The sequence below is a fragment of the Oncorhynchus nerka genome, linkage group LG5 (genome assembly GCF_034236695.1).
Source record: "Oncorhynchus nerka isolate Pitt River linkage group LG5, Oner_Uvic_2.0, whole genome shotgun sequence".
Taxonomy (NCBI): domain Eukaryota; kingdom Metazoa; phylum Chordata; class Actinopteri; order Salmoniformes; family Salmonidae; genus Oncorhynchus; species Oncorhynchus nerka.
Window position 1 is genome coordinate 25,425,953 of NC_088400.1, and position 18,342 is coordinate 25,444,294.

An 18,342-nucleotide genomic window follows, 5' to 3' on the forward strand; every position below is an offset into this window, starting at 1 on the left:
AGTCCGGCTTTGTATGGCGGTTTTGGAACAGTAGCTTCTTCCTTGCTGAGCTGCCTTTCAGGTTATGTCAATATAGGACTCGTTTTATTGTGGATATTGATACTTTTGTACCTGTTTCCTCCAGCATCTTCACAAGGTCCTTTGCTGTTGTTCTGGGATTGATTTGCACTTTTCACACCAAAGTACGTTCATCTCTAGGAGACAGAATGCTTCTCCTTCCTGAGCAGTATGACGGCTGCGTGGTCCCATTGTGTTTATACTTGTGTAATATTGTTTGTACAGATGAACGTGGTACCTTCAGGCATTTAGAAATTGTTCCCAAGGAAGAACCAGACTTGTTGAGTTCTACAATATTTTTTGAGGTCTTGGCTGATTTCTTTTGATTTTCCCATGATGTCAAGCAAAGAGGCACTGAGTTTGAAGGTAGGCCTTGAAATACATCCACAGGTACACCTCCAATTGACTCAAATTATGTCAATTAGCCTATCAGAAGCTTCTAAAGCCATGACATAATTTTCTGGAATTTTCCAAGCTGTTTAAAGGCACAGTCAACTTCTGACCCACTGGAATTGTAATACAGTGAATTACATGTGAAATAATCTGTCTTTACACAATTGTTGGAAAAATTACTTGTGTCATGCACAAAGTAGATTTCCTAACCGACTTGCCAAAACTATAGTTTGTTAACAAGAAATGTGTGGAGTGCTTGAAAAACAAGTTTTAATCACTCCAACCTAAGTGTTTATAAACTTCAACTGTATATACTGTATTCTACTGCATTCTAGTCTATGCCACTCCGCCATTGCTCATACTTATATTTATATATTACTTAATTATATTCTTTTACTTTTAGATTGTGTTCATTGTTGTGAATTGTTAAATACTAATGCGCTGTTGGAGCAAGGAACACAAGCATTTCGCTACACCCGCAATAAAATCTGCTAAATATGGGCATGCTACCAATAACATTTCATTTTATTCGATAAATGTAATTTAAATTCCAAGAAAAAAATGACTTAATTATGAATGTGTGTGTTTTATGGAAATATATTAGAATGACCTTTTTCCAAAGTATATTTGATCTCTACAGAAGAGTATCTCTATCATAGTACATGTTTTTTTTGTATTACTTTTTTTTGGTGAGCAAAGGTTATTCTGAGACAGTTACATAAATATGTAACTTAGTGGGTTACATTCCCAAAGGTTATTCTGAGGCAGTTCTATGAAAATGTAACTTAGTGGGTTACATTCCCAAAAGGTTATTCTGAGACGGTTCTATGAATATGTAACTTGGGTTATATTCCCAAAGGTTCTTCTGAGGCAGTTCTATGAATATGTAATTAGGGTTACAATCCCAAAATGTTCTTCTGAAACAGGTGTATGAATATGTAACTTGGGTTACATTCACATACGTTTATTTTTAGACAGTTCTATGAATATGTAACTTGGGTTATATTCCCCAAGGTTCTTCTGAGGCAGTTCTATGAATATGTAACTTGGGTTATATTCCCAAAGGTTCTTCTGAGGCAGTTCTATGAATATGTAACATGGGTTATATTCCCAAAGGTTCTTCTGAGGCAGTTCTATGAATATGTAACTTGGGTTATATTCCCAAAGGTTCTTCTGAGGCAGTTCTATGAATATGTAACATGGGTTATATTCCCAAAGGTTCTTCTGAGGCAGTTCTATGAATATGTAACATGGGTTATATTCCCAAAGGTTCTTCTGAGAGAGTTGTATGAATGTGTATCTTGAGTTACATTCCAAAAAGGTTCTTCTGAGACAATGCTATGAATATGTAATTAGGGTTACAATCCCAAAAGGTTCTTCTGAAACAGGTGTATGAATATGTAACTTGAGTTACATTCACATACGTTTATTTTGAGACAGTTCTATGAATATGTAACATGGGTTACATTCCCAAAAGGTTCTTCTGAGACAGTTGTATGAATATGTAACTTGGGTTACATTTGCAATAGGTTCTTCTGAGAGAGTTCTATGAATATGTAACTTGGGTTACATTTGCAAGAGGTTCTTCTGAGACAGTTCTATGAATATGTAACTTGGGTTACGTTTGCAAGAGGTTCTTCTGAGACAGTTCTATGAATATGTAACTTGGGTTACGTTTGCAAGAGGTTCTTCTGAGACAGTTCTATGAATATGTAACTTGGGTTACGTTTGCAAGAGGTTCTTCTGAGACAGTTCTATGAATATGTAACTTGGGTTACGTTTGCAAGAGGTTCTTCTGAGACAGTTCTATGAATATGTAACTTGGGTTACGTTCTCCCAGGTGCAAAGTTTCACTAGGTGCTCTGCTTTTATTTAAATGATTTCAACACATTGAATATTAATGTTATAGCATATATTCAATTCAATAACACAAATAAAAACATGCTAAATGGAAATTCAAGAGGTTCGCTGATTTACTATGGATTAAACAAACATTTCATTTGGATTAGTTAATTTGTTCAATTATCATGTAAAGTAGGCCAATGATAATAGGTATAATGAAATCCAAATAACCCCAATGAATAACACAATATCCATCTGTTGTATTCCAAACTAAATTTGCATCAATTGCCATTGCATCTATTCCAAATGTTATGCCTACTTTTGTAAATTATTTGGGGCAGTTTTGCAGTTAGAAAATGTTGTTCTTTATCACCTGGTTGGCAGAGCTTTATCCTCTAGTTGTACTTTACATATCAAGCATTAAATCCCACTGTGGAAATGCATTTATGAGCAATAATTACACTACACTACTGACTCACTCCATTGACTAAGTCCCACATGAATGAGGAAATAGGCACGGAAAATAAATGATTGCTCACAAATGACATACGGGTATCATAGCTTGATTATACACTGAGTGTACAACACTTTAACACTTATCGTCCCAGATGGCATAGCAGTTCAGACGTCTTTTGTCCTCGTCTTGTCGTGTCGTGTATATATATTGTGGCAAAGAAGGGGGTCGAGTGATAAGTGGCAGATATGTGAGAGCAGAACTAATAAACGGGCTCTGCCCGATCACTAAAATGGCCACCCCTGTCAGAACTACAGATCACAAAATGTCCGACCGCCAAAACTACAAGTCCCAGAAGCAAGGGGAACCCTCGGAAGGTGGAGCCGACTCACAGATAAAGGGTCAAGAAAAACCAGGAAGAGGGAGAGAGAGTGCTGGAAGGAGCTATGAACAATAGAGAAAGAGACTATAGAGATTGGCTGGATTTACCGTGTATGAGCTGGATTGTTTTGGACTTACCTGTTGGCGTTTGGACCTGGACCTACCGAGAACCCGATTCGTGTACCGAACCCTGCTATCCTTGACCTCGCCTACGGCCTGGGTGGACCAGGACGGAGAAACAAACACACAGGTACTGTCCTGTTCGAAAGAACTCTCATTCTTGGGTGATTTGGTGACAGTTTACCACTTAGTTTGTGACAAACGCTCCTAACCTTGAAGAGGTATGCCACACGTGGTGGAGGATGCGGGCATGGACTAACATACCACTGGTTAGGTAGAAGAAAAAAAAAAAAAAATGTTCAGTTAGCACTCCAAAGGGGAGTCAGGTTTTTTTTTGTGTTTTGGCTTTGTTTGGTTAGGACAGTTTTCAGGAAAATGAGTATGGAGGGAGCCATACAGGCCCTGTTACAAGCGGCGGCCGCCCAACAAGAGGCAACTAGAGCTCAACAAATAGTTCATCAGGATGCAATGCGAATGTATCAGGACACGTTACAGATCCAGCACCGCACCAACCAGCTGCTCACAGAAGAGCAAGAGAGAAACACCCGGGAGTTAAGAGAAGGCCTAAAGGGGCTAGCGGACCAAATTGGGGCTCAATTACCAGCTGCAAATACCCAAAGGAGGGCCAATCATTTTCTTCAAAAATGACAGCGCAGGATGATGTGGAAGCATATCTTACCACCTTCGAAAGGACGGCAGAGAGGGAGAAGTGGCCGAAAGAAGAATGGGCAGGGCTTCTGGCACCATACCTGGCAGGGGACGCTCAAAAAGCGTATTTCGACCTGGAGTTGAAAGATGCACAGGATTACGATAAACTAAAGGGAGAGATCCTGACTAGACTGGGAGTGACTGATACCGTGAGGGCACACCGCTTCCACCAGTGGTCCTACCGACCGGGACAACCCCACGAACACAGATGTTCGACTTGATTCACCTGGCACGGAAATGGTTGCGACCAGAGACCCGGTCATCCGCCGAGATTGTCGAGACCATCGTACTCAACCAGTTTCAGCGAGGTCTACCCCAAGAAGTGAGACGATGGGTTGGCCAGAACGAGGTACTTTCCGCCGACCATCTCGTGGGCCTGGTTGAACGGTATTGTACGGCAAGAACAGCTGAGCAGGCACAGGAGGAAAGATTCCCGTTCCCCAGGCATGGGCGAACCAGTGGACAGGGTAAGGCTGTCCCAACATTTAGAGGGGGAAGAGAGCAGCGTGGGGCCATGAGGAAAGAATCAGAATCAGAGACCAGAACATCAGAGACCAGAACATCAGAGACCAGAGCATCAGAGACCAGAACATCAGAGACCACAACATCAGAGACCACAACATCAGAGACCACAACATCAGAGACAACAACATCAGAGAATAGAACATCAGAGACCAGAACATCAGAGACCACAACATCAGAGACCACAACATCAGAGAACATCTCAGACAATACAATCTTCAGCATCTCAACCATCTCTGAACCATGAAGACCCTGACTGCTCTACTCCTCCTGGGACTGCTCTGCTCCCTGCATATGACGTCTGCACAGGGTGTCATCGCGTTGGAAACGTCAACTGACTGCTGTATGAAATTCAGCGCGAGGATCCCTCTTCAACAAGTGGTTTCTCTCAGAACAACCTCCAGTAGCTGCCCTCGCAAAGCACTGATTTCCACCACGTGTGGCATACCTCTTCAAGGTTAGGAGCGTTTGTCACAAACTAAGTGGTAAACTGTCACCAAATCACCCAAGAATGAGAGTTCTTTCGAACAGGACAGTACCTGTGTGTTTGTTTCTCCGTCCTGGTCCACCCAGGCCGTAGGCGAGGTCAAGGATAGCAGGGTTCGGTACACGAATCGGGTTCTCGGTAGGTCCAGGTCCAAACGCCAACAGGTAAGTCCAAAACAATCCAGCTCATACACGGTAAATCCAGCCAATCTCTATAGTCTCTTTCTCTATTGTTCATAGCTCCTTCCAGCACTCTCTCTCCCTCTTCCTGGTTTTTCTTGACCCTTTATCTGTGAGTCGGCTCCACCTTCCGAGGGTTCCCCTTGCTTCTGGGACTTGTAGTTTTGGCGGTCGGACATTTTGTGATCTGTAGTTCTGACAGGGGTGGCCATTTTAGTGATCGGGCAGAGCCCGTTTATTAGTTCTGCTCTCACATATCTGCCACTTATCACTCGACCCCCTTCTTTGCCACAATATATATTTACAACTTTTTTTTCACATACATTTTATTTTTATTTTCCATCAACTCATCTTCAATACACTCTCCTGCAACCTGCCTCACCAATTGATATGTATAAATACGTATTATTTACCTCAAATCTGCAATCAAATCTGCAATCCTCCAAGAAGTTAGCCAGAAACTCCAAGAAGCTAGCCAGAAGCTAGCCAGGAGCTAGCCAGAAGCTAATCAGAAGCTAGTTAGCTTCTTTACTGGCAACTCGTTCGTATTCAGCTAACCACGGTTTGTGGTCATCAGCTATCCTTTAACTCGAAAATCTATCGCCAGTTTTGTACGGCGCAGCGCGGCTCGGAACGGAACATACCGGACCGATTTTTTTCTCTCCATGTCCCTGGATTTCAACTGCTCTCTGGACATTCACTCCCGGATCTCACAGCTAGCTGGCTGCTATCCGTGTGTCTATCTGCTTTCGTCGATTCCGGAGCAAACATCAATTACTCCGGAGCTAGCGAGCTCCGTCAACCACTCCTGAGCTCCGTCAATCACTCCTGGGCTGCAGTCACCTATCCGGACCCGTTTTACTGCCTACACGGAGCCCCTCCGGGCCTTCACAACTGGACTGCCGACGTTATCTACCCGAAGGAGATCCGGCTGGCTCCTCCGTCGCGACGTTACCTGAATGCCCATCTGCGGCCTGCTAACCGTTAGCTGTCTTACCGGATGCTCTCAGAATAGACAATCGGACAATTTATTTATTTTTATTATTAACATGTTTCTTCTTGGGCCTCTATAACTATATCTATTGTTTTTATTTTTTGTTGTTGTGTGATTTGGACTAATCCCCTCTACAACACGGAACTCCACTAATCTACTGACGGAACGCAAGAGGTGGCTAACAACAGACCTCCATCCTATGCTAGCTTGCTACGGATGTCCTGGCTAGCTGTCTAAATCGCCGTGACCCCCAAACCAACCTCTCCACTCCCTGGACCCTTTTGATCACTCGACTAAGGATGCCTCTCCTTAATGTCAATATGTCTTGTCCATTGCTGTTCTGGTTAGTGTTTATTGGCTTATTTCACTGTAGAGCCTCTAGTCCTGCTCACTATACCTTATCCAACTTATTAGTTCCACCACCCACACATGCAATGACATCTCCTGGTTTCAATGATGTTTCTAGAGACAATATCTCTCTCTTCATCACTCAATACCTAGGTTTACCTCCACTGTACTCACATCCTACCATACCTTTGTCTGTACATTATACCTTGATGCTATTTTATCGCCCCCAGAAACCTCCTTTTTACTCTCTGTTCCAGACGTTCTAGACGACCAATTCTTTTTGCTTTTAGCCGTACCCTTATTCTTCTCCTCCTATGTTCCTCTGGCGATGTAGAGGTGAATCCAGGCCCTGCAGTGCCTAGCTCCACTCCTATTCCCCAGGCGCTCTCTTTTGATGACTTCTGTAACCGTAATAGCCTTGGTTTCATGCATGTTAACATTAGAAGCCTCCTCCCTAAGTTTGTTCTTTTCACTGCTTTAGCACACTCTGCCAACCCGGATGTTCTAGCTGTGTCTGAATCCTGGCTTAGGAAGACCACCAAAAATTCAGAAATTTTAATTCCAAACTACAACATTTTCAGACAAGATAGAACTGCCAAAGCAAGGGGGCGGTGTTGCAATCTACTGCAAAGATAGCCTGCAGAGTTCTGTCCTACTATCCAGGTCTGTACCCAAACAATTTGAACTTCTACTTTTAAAAATCCACCTCTCTAAAAACAAGTCTCTCACCGTTGCCGCCTGCTATAGACCACCCTCTGCTCCCAGCTGTGCTCTGGACACCATATGTGAACTGATTGCCCCCATCTATCTTCAGAGCTCGTGCTGCTAGGCGACCTAAACTGGAACATGCTTAACACCCCAGCCATCCTACAATCTAAACTTGATGCCCTCAATCTCACACAAATTATCAATGAACCTACCAGGTACCCCCCAAAGCCTTAAACACGGGCACCCTCATAGATATCATCCTAACCAACTTCCCCTCTAAATACACCTCTGCTGTCTTCAACCAAGATCTCAGCGATTACTGCCTCATTGCCTGCATCCGTAATGGGTCAGCGGTCAAACGACCTCCACTCATCACTGTAAAACGCTCCCTGAAACACTTCAGCGAGCAGGCCTTTCTAATCGACCTGGCCGGGGTGTCCTGGAAGGATATTGATCTCATCCCGTCAGTAGAGGATGCCTGGATATTTTTAAAAATGCCTTCCTAACAATCTTAAATAAACATGCCCCATTCAAGAAAATTAGAACCAGGAACAGATATAGCCCTTGGTTCTCCCAGACCTGACTGCCCTTAACCAACACAAAAACATCCTATGGCGTTCTGCATTAGCATCGAACAGCCCCGTGATATGCAGCTGTTCAGGGAAGCTAGAAACCGTTATACACAGGCAGTTAGAAAAGCCAAGGCTAGCTTTTTCAAGCAGAAATTTGCTTCCTGCAACACTAACTCTAAAAAGTTCTGGGACACTGTAAAGTCCATGGAGAATAAGAACACCTCCTCCCAGCTGCCCACTGCACTGAAGATAGGAAACACTGTCACCACTGATAAATCCACCATAATTGAGAATTTCAATAAGCATTTTTCTACGGCTGGCCATGCTTTCCACCTGGCAACTCCTACCCCGGTCAACAGCACTGCACCCCCAACAGCAACTCGCCCAAGCCTTCCCCATTTCTCCTTCTCCCAAATCCATTCAGCTGAAGTTCTGAAAGAGCTGAAAAATCTGGACCCCTACAAATCAGCCGGGCTAGACAATCTGGACCCTTTCTTTCTAAAATTATCTGCCGAAATTGTTGCCACCCCTATTACTAGCCTGTTCAACCTCTCTTTCGTGTCATCTGAGATTCCCAAAGATTGGAAAGCAGCTGCGGTCATCCCCCTCTTCAAAGGGGGACACTCTTGACCCAAACTGCTACAGACCTATATCTATCCTACCATGCCTTTCTAAGGTCTTCGAAAGCCAAGTCAACAAACAGATTACCGACCATTTCGAATCTCACCATACCTTCTCTGCTATGCAATCTGGTTTCAGAGCTGGTCATGGGTGCACCTCAGCCACGCTCAAGGTCCTAAACGATATCTTAACCGCCATCGATAAGAAACATTACTGTGCAGCCGTATTCATTGATCTGGCCAAGGCTTTCGACTCTGTCAACCACCACATCCTCATCGGCAGACTCGACAGCCTTGGTTTCTCAAATGATTGCCTCGCCTGGTTCACCAACTACTTCTCTGATAGAGTTCAGTGTGTCAAATCGGAGGGTCTGCTGTCCGGACCTCTGGCAGTCTCTATGGGGTGCCACAGGGTTCAATTCTTGGACCGACTCTCTTCTCTGTATACATCAATGAGGTCGCTCTTGCTGCTGGTGAGTCTCTGATCCACCTCTACGCAGACGACACCATTCTGTATACTTCCGGCCCTTCTTTGGACACTGTGTTAACAACCCTCCAGGCAAGCTTCAATGCCATACAACTCTCCTTCCGTGGCCTCCAATTGCTCTTAAATACAAGTAAAACTAAATGCATGCTCTTCAACCGATCGCTACCTGCACCTACCCGCCTGTCCAACATCACTACTCTGGACGGCTCTGACTTAGAATACGTGGACAACTACAAATACTTAGGTGTCTGGTTAGACTGTAAACTCTCCTTCCAGACCCATATCAAACATCTCCAATCCAAAGTTAAATCTAGAATTGGCTTCCTATTTCGCAACAAAGCATCCTTCACTCATGCTGCCAAACATACCCTTGTAAAATTGACCATCCTACCAGTCCTCGACTTTGGCGATGTCATTTACAAAATAGCCTCCAATACCCTACTCAACAAATTGGATGCAGTCTATCACAGTGCTATCCGTTTTGTCACCAAAGCCCCATATACTACCCACCATTGCGACCTGTACGCTCTCGTTGGCTGGCCTCGCTTCATACTCGTCGCCAAACCCACTGGCTCCATGTCATCTACAAGACCCTGCTAGGTAAAGTCCCCCTTATCTCAGCTCGCTGGTCACCATAGCATCTCCCACCTGTAGCACACGCTCCAGCAGGTATATCTCTCTAGTCACCCCCAAAACCAATTCTTTCTTTGGCCGCCTCTCCTTCCAGTTCTCTGCTGCCAATGACTGGAACGAACTACAAAAATCTCTTAAATTGGAAACACTTATCTCCCTCACTAGCTTTAAGCACCAACTGTCAGAGCATCTTACAGATTACTGCACCTGTACATAGCCCACCTATAATTTAGCCCAAACAACTACCTCTTTCCCAACTGTATTTAATTTATTTATTTATTTTGCTCCTTTGCACCCCATTATTTTTATTTCTACTTTGCACATTCTTCCATTGCAATACTACCATTCCAGTGTTTTACTTGCTATATTGTATTTACTTTGCCACCATGGCCTTTTTTGCCTTTACCTCCCTTCTCACCTAATTTGCTCACATTGTATATAGACTTGTTTTTTTATTTTTTATTTTTTTAACTGTATTATTGACTGTATGTTTGTTTTACTCCATGTGTAACTCTGTGTCGTTGTATGTGTCGAACTGCTTTGCTTTATCTTGGCCAGGTCGCAATTGTAAATGAGAACTTGTTCTCAACTTGCTTACCTGGTTAAATAAAGGTGAAATAAATAAATAAAACCTGCTCTTTCCATGACATAGTCTGACTAGGTGACTCCAGATGAGAGCTATGATCCCTTATTGATGTCACTTGTTAAATACACTTCAATCAGTGTAGATGAAGGGGAGGAGACAGGTTAAAGAAGGATGTTTATGCCTTGAGACAATTGAGACATGGATTATGCATGTATGCCATTCAGAGGGTAAACTCAATATTAGGAAGGTGTTAGGAAGGTGTTCTTAATGTTTGGTATACTCAGTGTATTTCCCACTATGTCAACCTGCTGTCTAAAAGCACAGATAAAAAGCAGTCCGACATTTCAAACCTGTGTCCTTCCAACTGCAGTTATAGCTTATCTCCCAAAGACAAACATCCCTGTTATGAAGTTATATCACCAGCGTTGTCATGGTTTTGGGAGCAGGTGAAGGTGAAGGGATTGCAGTCAAATCCTTCATTTGTTATTCCTCTCCCAGCAGCAGCAGCAGCTCCGGTAAGGCAGTGAGTGGACTGGCCCCACTCTGCAGCAGCAATGCTGTCAGAGAACCCATCCCTCTTCCCTCTCTGGCTGGCTCTGTCCAGTTACCCAGCTCTTTGGACAGAGAAACTACTTGGCTGATTGAAACAACTCCCCATCAACCTGACACGACTTTGCTTTTATCAGTCTTCTTCTTAATTACTCGTCGCTCGTTAAAGGAAGGTACGCCATGTTTTTGTTTTTGAGCCTAGATGTTCAAGGAGCCAAAGGCCCACTCTCACCTTGAAGATGTCTAAAAAGATCAAGTGATCACATGAGCACTTCCTGTTCATTTAGGAAGGGGGATATGAGGCACATAGGCTTGATGAGGACTGTTGCTAATTTATGGCGCAGCGGGTCCTGTCAGAAATCCCAGAGTTCAGGCAGTGTCAGGACATGACCGGGCCCAGCGGGACACAGACAGGAAACAGCCAGAGAGCATTAAATTCCTGACGAGCTGTAATGGTGTCACTATCCCCTGCTCTCTCGGGAAAATAATAACTTCCTCTCAGTGCCACAAGAAGGACAAAAAGAAAAATGTATCCTCAGGTTCTGCAATGACAAAATCGGATAATAATAGGAGTCAACCGGAGAAAAAAAATACCATGCAACATTTGTATAATAGTCAAGATGACTCATTGTTACACAGGTCTGGATGTGCATCATACCCTGTGCTTCTCTTTCCGTTTACCACCAATCTTGTCCTTGATCACTGCATATTATCAGCAATCCAATATAATTGGAGACAAATAACTTTCTGCTTAGCTGAGTCTTGGTAAGGTTTATCTGTACTGCGGTTGGACAGAGTGCTACAGATGTATGATCTTAATTTTAGCCAGTTTTCTACAGCAGGAAAATAATCCTGCAGCAACAGAAAATGTGAATTATTATGTGGATTAGAATTAATGGAGATTTGTGTAGGGTTTAATACATTTTTCATAAGGGGAAATCAAGTCTGAAATGTCAAAGTGGAAATTACAAACCAAAGCCTTTAAACCTCAAATACACTACCCATTTTACATGTATTGCATTGCAGGAAAGTTATCCTGCAACAAGGTAATCAAATTAAGATCCTACACCTCTAGTGTTAAGATGATGATAGCTCTTTAATAGAATACTACGGCTCATTAGGAGACTGTAAATTCATTACATATGCTTAGTCATTCCACTAGTGCACTGATTCCTGCACCCCTGCTATCTACCTGGGTACATAGCCTGGTAATAGAAAAATATATACTGTAGGTACCCAGCAAGTGAAAAAAAGTCTCCATGGTGACTCCAATGTGTCTCCATTGAGTCTCCATTGAGTCTCAATCGTGTCTCCATACCCCCCCCCCCGCAGTATTTATATCATCTCAATCCTATTCTGCCACCTGTTTCCCTGAGCGGGAGTAGAACAGACTCGCCTGTGGATGAGTTTACAGATTTTCACACCCTAGAGATGTCAAGATGGATGGGTAGTCTTTTGTCCTTCTCATAGCTCTCTCTCAGTGGCGACCCATCATTCACGGCAGTTTTCAGCGCCACATTTTTGGGCTCGCTTGTTTTGCATGTTATTTTGGCATTAATATGTGTCACATATCAGTTTGCAAACAATGTTTTTAGAAATATACAGTACCATTCAAAAGTTTGGACACACCTACTCATTCCAAGGTTTTTCTTTATTTTGACTGTTTTCTACATTGAAAAATAATAGTGAAGACATCAAAATTATGAAATAACAGATATGCAATCATGTATTCTTCAAAGTAGCCACCTTTTGCCATGATGACTTCTTTGCACACTCTTGGCATTATCTCAACCAGCTTCATGAGGTAGTCACATGGAATGCATTTCAATTAACAGGTGTGCTTTGTCAAAAGTTAATTTGTGGAATTTCTTTCCGAGTTTGAGCCAATCAGTTATCTGAAATATAAAATAATAACATGCAAATTAATTACTTAAAAATCATACAATGTAATTTTCTGGATTTTTGTTTTAGATTCCATCTCTCACAGTTGAAGTGTACCTATGATAAAAAATGACAGACCTCTACATGCTTTGTAAGTAGGAAAACCTGCAAAATCAGCAGTGTATCAAATACTTGTTCTCCCCACTGTAGGTATTCCTCTTGTCCAGATGTTAGGGCAGTGTGCAGTCTGGTTGCGATTGCATCGTCTGTGGACCTATTGGGGGCAGTAAGAAAATTGGAGTGGGTCTAGGGTGTCGGGTAGGGTGGAGGTGATATGGTCCTTGACTAGTCTCGCAAGCACTTCATGATGACGGAAGTGAGTGCTATGGTGCGGTAGTAATACTAAGTGTATGTTGTGTAGTAAGTTGTATGTAGCCCATGTGCCTCGCCCTAATGATTTGGTTCATTTTCACCTTTTATTTTTGCCTACTGTTCTGACTTGGTGGTGCACATGTAGCCTATAACCTGTTTTTGAGAAATTGAATCATTGAATTTTGTAAGAGCTTTCATTGTCTGCTTATTTGCCCCATTTATTTATCCTACAGTTCTGACTTGGTGTACAGGGAGAACACTGTAAGAACGGCCACTGTTCTGAATTCTGTCATTGAACATTTCAAAAGTGCTGAACAAATAGTTATATTGACTACGTCCGTCCTAGCTTGCTCATTAATGTCTTAATCGAAATTACAGATTACCTCTTATCTGCTTGTTGTCCACTTATGCCATAGTTTGTACATTGCAATTGTCCGTAGAAGTCACATTTGTTTAAGCAAGTCAGCCATTTCAGCTATTTATTTTTAAAATGCAGTAAATTAGGCTGAATGAACTGTTTTGCTGCCAGACAAGCCTCCGGTGATAGCCAGGTGTAGCAGTGGTATTGTGCAATTGATGTATTGTTTAGTGTTGTGTTGTGTAGTGGCTTTGCCCCACCAAGATTTACATGCTAAAATCGCCACTGCTCTCTCTACATATTTGTTCCCTCTTTTGCCAGTTGGTTGTAGTGTACAGACGGTTATTTTCTCTTTTCCCACTGTTATGGCTGGCGTGCTAACTGGGGGTGGATCGGATAGACACATGGCGCTCTCTTTGTAGACATTTTCTGTGGTTGAACAGTGCCAGTTAGACATGATGTTTATGAGGGACCATGCTGAGGTGCCATGGGGCTGATGCAGCCAGGGCCTTATGGATGCTTGTTGCATCAATTCAGGTGTTTAAGCTTTGGTCTCACCTCAGTTATTGCAGTTTTTCTCTGACATCAATATTATCGATTGTCATTATAGGTTAGGATACTTCTCTCTGGCTGGTTTCTATTGTATTTAACTTATAATCCCTGAGAAGCCGGTGTTAGGAGGATCTATTGGCACGGGTGTTGTTATGCCCGAGATGAGGTCGAGGGCTGGCAAACCGTGCTCATATATCCTCCAAACACCAGCATCGAGGGGATTATCACTTTTATACAATGGGTTACTAACATATTCAAATAATGCTAGACATATTTTCATTAAAAATGTTATTTTGATTAAATGAATCATACTATTCTATCCTTTCACAAGATATAGTCCCGACACAAATCTAGGGTTTGTAGAGACGCGACTCAGTCGTTCAGGCTTTTTTGTTCTCAATCTATTGACGTGACCCAGTTGTTCAGTCTTTTTGTTCTGTTTCTATGGACACAACCCAGTTGTTCGTACTAAATGTTCAATTGCCATACTGGCTGGTAACGTTCTTATCCCTTGATTGCTAGCTAGCCAACTATGGCTAGCTTACATTCACAACAAGAAGTGCAGCCCGAATAACAGCAAAATAGCTGCATTTGCATAAGTTTAAGCTGTTTTCTAGTGACATTTATTTGGATACATCCATAACAATGAGCTAATGAGGCGCAATTTCGCCTGGCATAGAAAACGTGCTCACTTGTCAAGACACTGTTGTTCAGAAGAAATGGCCAACAACACAGCTACAGTAACACAATCACTTCAAACTGAAGCTGGAAAGACTGCAAATTAGCTGTTTTTCTTTTGACCTTTTTTCAATTGACTTTCTTTTGTCTATATCCAAAAAAATGATGCCAGCTGATTCATGATCTCGACTGGCTTAGAAAATCTGCCTGTCTGTCTTTTTATAGTGAAAATCAAGTTTATAAGTTGCCTGGCTGGACTGATGAGTCAGTGGATTGTGCAGTCAGATGGAACAGAGTAAATAAGCATTTTAACATCATAGATTTAGCCAGGGGCAACTTGTAGAATAGACACCGGCTGGAATGTGGTTTTAACCAATCAGCATTCAGGAATAGACCCACCCATTGTTTAATGTTTTATGGAATCTATTGGAATCTCTTGAAATCCTGAATCCGGTACTTTAGTTCCTGAGACATAGCACCCTGGGGACTGTGATTTGTGGTGCCTGTGGGATGTTGTTGAGTGATGATTCATCTTGGTGAATAGGCCAGTGATGCAGATTATTGTCCCTGTCTGGGATAGTGATACTGATAGTGCTCATATTGGGAGATGCTGCCTTTCCCATGCATGGTATGACCAGAAATTAGATGACCTCAGATTCATTAATATACTACCAAGTGACAGGCTCCAAGGAGGTTCACTTTGAGTACCCAGGTGATTCTGTCCGACAGCTGTGCTCAGTCAAGGGACAAGAGTCCATATATTCTATGATGCTATGTGCTGTTGTGAGGTGTTGGTGCAATATTTTACAGTATAAAACTGTCCCATCCCATTTGTGCAAAGCATTCAAATCTAGCGCGTATTAAGAACTGCACTTGTGCTGAACTCCTTCATTCAGAGGACCAAGGTAAGGTTATACTTCCAAACCATATCATCACAATAAAATATGGAGCTTTTTAAAAGTTGCACCTTGAATTATGCTCTCAAGGTGTTGACTAAATTGAATAAAATTGTGTCAAGTGCTTTCAAAATCTAAATCTAAAAATTGTAAAGTGCCGTATTTTTTTTTTTTGAAAAGTGCCGTAAAAAACTTCACACTATGAGGCATGCTTGAAGAAAGACCATCATATAAATGAAGGCTGTTTTCAGAGGAGGAGGTTTTGGGCCAATCTCAATGCAGAAGCTCATAAATCCCTCTCAAGACACACATGTGCCAAAAGCCAACAGCCATTTCTCTTCTGATTAGCCTCCTATTTTACCTGGAGGGCAGAACAGAAACTTGTTCTAAGATCACTGAAGGTCCTCCCATATCTCTGTAGTGTTCATGAAACTTGACACAAGCTCCAAGCTCCACAAGCTTCTGAAGATCGTAGCTAAGAGCGTGGACAATGTCACTTCTTGTATGCCAAGTTATTTAGAGACAGCATGAAGGAGTCGACACAAATTAAAACACAGAGATGTTATTTTATTTAATGTGCCATGTAGGTCTTTGACCCCCCCTTTGACCTAATTCATTCATGTTGAGGGGAATTCCGACCCAAGTTAAGAGCGTAAATTCATTTATGCACTTATGAGAATAGCAAGCTATTCACCCTCTATTGGTTTGGGTTGGAGATTGAATAAATGAAGGTGTGGCTGGGGTGTGTCTACAGATACGCTGTATTCTGACCCTACTTAATTCCACCACCTTCACACTCGTGGAAACCATGAATAAGGTTCTAGTAAACATACCGGTTCCAAGAGGAAAAAGCATCTACTTCATTTTTGCAGATTGAAATAACACCATTCTCCATGCACTGTAATTTACATATTGATAAGAGCTATTGATAAGAGCTAGGTAAATTAGTAATCTGTTTGGATAAGAGGATTGTAAATATAAATGACACTTGTTTTATTTTACCTTATAATCGCTGGAGATAAATGTAAAAACCAGTCATATGGCAGCAAACTGAAGCACATGTTTACGGACATATTATATATTGAATATGTTTACGGACATATTCAATATTCAATCAATATTCAATCAATCCCTATACCAGTCTGCTGTTCCCACATGCTTCAAGAGGGCCACCATTGTTCCTGTTCCCAAGAAAGCTAAGGTAACTGAGCTAAACGACTACCGCCCCGTAGCACTCACTTCCGTCATCATGAAGTGCTTTGAGAGACTAGTCAAGGACCATATCACCTCCACCCTACCTGACACCCTAGACCCACTCCAATTTGCTTACCGCCCAAATAGGTCCACAGACGATGCAATCTCAACCACACTGCACACTGCCCTAACCCACCTGGACAAGAGGAATACCTATGTGAGAATGCTGTTCATCGACTACAGCTCGGCATTCAATACCATAGTACCCTCCAAGCTCGTCATCAAGCTCGAGACCCTGGGTCTCGACCCCGCCCTGTGCAACTGGGTACTGGACTTCCTGACGGGCCGCCCACAGGTGGTGAGGGTAGGCAACAACATCTCCTCCCCGCTGATCCTCAACACGGGGCCCCACAAGGGTGCGTTCTGAGCCCTCTCCTGTACTCCCTGTTCACCCACGACTGCGTGGCCACGCACGCTCCAACTCAATCATCAAGTTTGCGGACGACACAACAGTGGTAGGCTTGATTACCAACAACGACGAGACGGCCTACAGGGAGGAGGTGAGGGCCCTCGGAGTGTGGTGTCAGGAAAATAACCTCACACTCAACGTCAACAAAACTAAGGAGATGATTGTGGACTTCAGGAAACAGCAGAGGGAACACCCCCTATCCACATCGATGGATCAGTAGTGGAGAGGGTAGCAAGTTTTAAGTTCCTCGGCATACACATCACAGACAAACTGAATTGGTCCACTCACACTGACAGCGTCGTGAAGAAGGCGCAGCAGCGCCTCTTCAACCTCAGGAGGCTGAAGAAATTCGGCTTGTCACCAAAAGCACTCACAAACTTCTACAGATGCACAATCGAGAGCATCCTGGCGGGCTGTATCACCTCCTGGTACGGCAACTGCTCCGCCCTCAACCGTAAGGCTCTCCAGAGGGTAGTGAGGTCTGCACAACGCATCACCGGGGGCAAACTACCTGCCCTCCAGGACACCTACACCACCCGATGTTACAGGAAGGCCATAAAGATCATCAAGGACATCAACCACCCGAACCACTGCCTGTTCACCCCGCTATCATCCAGAAGGCGAGGTCAGTACAGGTGCATCAAAGCTGGGACCGAGAGACTGAAAAACAGCTTCTATCTCAAGGCCATCAGACTGTTAAACAGCAATCACTAACATTGAGTGGCTGCTGCCAACACACTGTCATTGACACTGACCCAACTCCAGCCACTTTAATAATGGGAATTGATGGGAAATGATGTAAATATATCACTAGCCACTTTAAACAATGCTACCTTATATAATGTTACTTACCCTACACTATTCATCTCATATGCATATGTATATACTGTACTCTAGATCATCGACTGCATTCTTATGTCACTAGCCACTTTAACTATGCCACTTTGTTTACTTTGTCTACATACTCATCTCATATGTATATACTGTACTCGATACCATCTACTGTATGCTGCTCTGTACCATCACTCATTCATATATCCTTATGTACATATTCCTTATCCCCTTACACTGTGTATAAGACAGTAGTTTTGGAATTGTTAGTTAGATTACTTGTTGGTTATCACTGCATTGTCGGAACTAGAAGCACAAGCATTTCGCTACACTCGCATTAACATCTGCTAACCATGTGTATGTGACAAATAAAATTTGATTTGATTTGATTTGATTTGATTTGAGCATCAACATATCAACTTTCCCAGAGAAAAGTTTATAAAATGCTGTATCATTATGCCTAATTTTAAT